We start from the raw sequence: 2402 nt of genomic DNA on the forward strand, positions 1-2402 counted from the left end.
GGCTGCAGGATCGCTGGAGAGGGGCTTTTTTACAAGGACATGTCGCGATAGGACAAGGGGTGATGGCTTTAAGCTGAAAGAGGGGAGATTGGGATTAGACATTAGGAAGAAATTCTTCCCTGTGAGGGTGGTGAGACACTGGCCCAGGTTGCCCAGAGGAGCTGTGGCTGCCCCATCCCGGGCAGTGTCCCAGGCCAGGCTGGACGGGGCTCGGAGCACCCTGCTCCAGTGGAAGGTTCCCTGCCCATGGCAGGGGGGTTGGACTAGATGATCTGGAAGGGCCCTTCCAGCCCAACCCATTCTATGACTCGGTGATGCTATAGCGCTGTAGGCTTCTCCACAGCACGTGGCAGGTGCTTTGTTTGAGGGCCCTGATCCTATGGCTCGGCCTCACAGTTCTCACGGTCAGTGCCCCCCTGAGACAGCAGAAGGTTGTGTTTCCCCGGCGCAGCTGGAGGTGCCGGAGGGGCAGGGAGCAAGAGGACAGCTACAAGGGAGCCTGCAGCATCTGTACCACCAGGGACATGCTTTGATCAAAGTTCATTCACAGCAGGGAGCAGGTCCACCGCCCCGGGGAAAAGGGACAAAGTGGATGGTTTTTTACTGATGCAGACAGAGCTGTGTATCACTTGAACTAAGCCGAGACGCCACAAGCCAGGCGAGCTGGAAAAAATGTTCAGAAGGAGGGGAGGCTCCTTGCTGCAGGAGGAGCACACAGTGTGCTTTCAGACCTTTCTCTTTAAACTGTGTCGTTCCTTGAAACACCACTGTTGCCCCAAGTTCCTCTGTTTCCACAGAGCATTGCTGAGGAAGTGGCTGTGTGGTGCCTGTTCGATGCGCTCGCTTTCAGGAGAGCGGGTGGAGGAGTCCCACCACAAGCACCTGACTGACGCAGGTCCAGCTCACATACCTGTGTTTCACCCCAAAAGCATGGGATGTAGGAATGAGGGAGAGGGAAAGGCACACGCTGGTGGAGGAATGCACTCAGAATAGGCTGGAGATCCACAGAGCAACGCTCAGCTGCTGCTTCTGTCTCATCCCTTGCTGCCTTCAGCCCCCTTTTCTCTCCATATTTTCTCTCTGAGCTCTGATAGGGCTCTGACAAGACTGCTGTCGTGGCTTTGTACCACCCTCCCGTCGCTGGGGTGGACCATCTCGTGCCCTGCAGCCCTTCCTCACCAGGGTCTTTTGGGCATCTTCATGGGGTGGTTCTCCTGGGCTCCTGCCAAGTAATCCAGGTCTCCTGGGTGCTGGCCTGTGCTCAGGACCTGCTGTGGCATACAGGGGTGTAAGTGAAAAGTGAGAATGTTTTATTAATGTTGGGAATGTTTTATTACACAGCCTTTTTTTAAGTATAAAATAATTTTTCATTTATTCTCCTTTGGAAAAAGTTATTTCCACTTTTCCTGTCCCATGGGATTCAGAAGGAGCCTCCAAAACAGCTGGAAGGAGCATTTTGGTACCTATGAAGGTCCTTGGTTTCACCCCTCACTGCAGCAGGCTTGTCAGGTCTGCAGACATGGGGTCAATCCCTGGGGAAAAGCAGAACAGTTTCTCACGGGTACAAGTCTCTTGGTTCTGTCTTGGGAGGTCTGAAAAAAAGCCTTTGATTATTTTTTTCCTGCGGGCAGGAGTTACTGGGCAGGTGTATTTTGTCAGGCCTGGCATTCAGGCAAAGCAGGGAGGGCAGGACAGCGTGGAGGACTCCTAGCAGGGGCTGCTTTAAAGCAGAAAGCGTCTCTCTACATGATGCAGGACAGAAGACCCGTAAGGGCAGCTGAGTTTTCAGAAGGCATGAAAGGAAGGAGAGAGCGAGCAGTGTTCAAATCAGGCTTTTCTGTGTCTTTGCCCACCACAGAGCAGCCCGTGTCCTCTCCCTGAGCAAGGAGCCATGTGAGGTCTGGAAATCAGACAGCTTCAGAGATGGAGCTTTTGTTTGGGTTACGCTAAGAGAGGAGAAGGAGATTTGCTACAAACCCAATATAAGAACGATGAGATGAGAACAATAATGGGATGTGACAAAACTGTTCTTGCCAGGCCGGCGGAGCTTGTGGTGCTCTGTGGTTATTGAACGCTGTCACTGCAACCACTGAGGCAGAGGGGCTGCCTCTGATGGCACCAGCGGTGGAAGCTCACTGGGACACCGCTCCTGCAAACGCTGATGCCTTTGCCGGGGTGCCATGGCATTTCTGTCCTGATCGAGCACCTTGCACAGCAGCTCCTCTTCTGTGGTGAGCTCGCTCGCCTCGCTGCCGAGGCCTGGTGGTTCGGAGCCATGGCTGATAATTTGGGTTGGCGCTAGGGACAATGAGAACGTCTTGCTTTCTCATGACTGCGGCGAGGAGGGAGGATGGGTCCGTGGGCATCAGCAGCTCACTGCGTGCAGTGCCAGGTATTCCTGC

At 54.0% G+C, this 2402-nt stretch overlaps 1 protein-coding gene across 1 annotated transcript in view; it reads left to right on the forward strand.

Moving 5' to 3' along the window:
* Positions 1-2402, forward strand: part of MDGA2 (MAM domain containing glycosylphosphatidylinositol anchor 2) — a gene marked incomplete at its 3' end in the record, with an annotated part of 126341 nt that overhangs the window by 91537 nt on the left and 32402 nt on the right. The gene's annotated exons all lie outside the window — the stretch shown is intronic.

Source organism: Buceros rhinoceros, unplaced genomic scaffold, assembly GCF_000710305.1.
Source record: "Buceros rhinoceros silvestris isolate BGI_N320 unplaced genomic scaffold, ASM71030v1 scaffold6109, whole genome shotgun sequence".
Lineage (NCBI taxonomy): Eukaryota > Metazoa > Chordata > Aves > Bucerotiformes > Bucerotidae > Buceros > Buceros rhinoceros.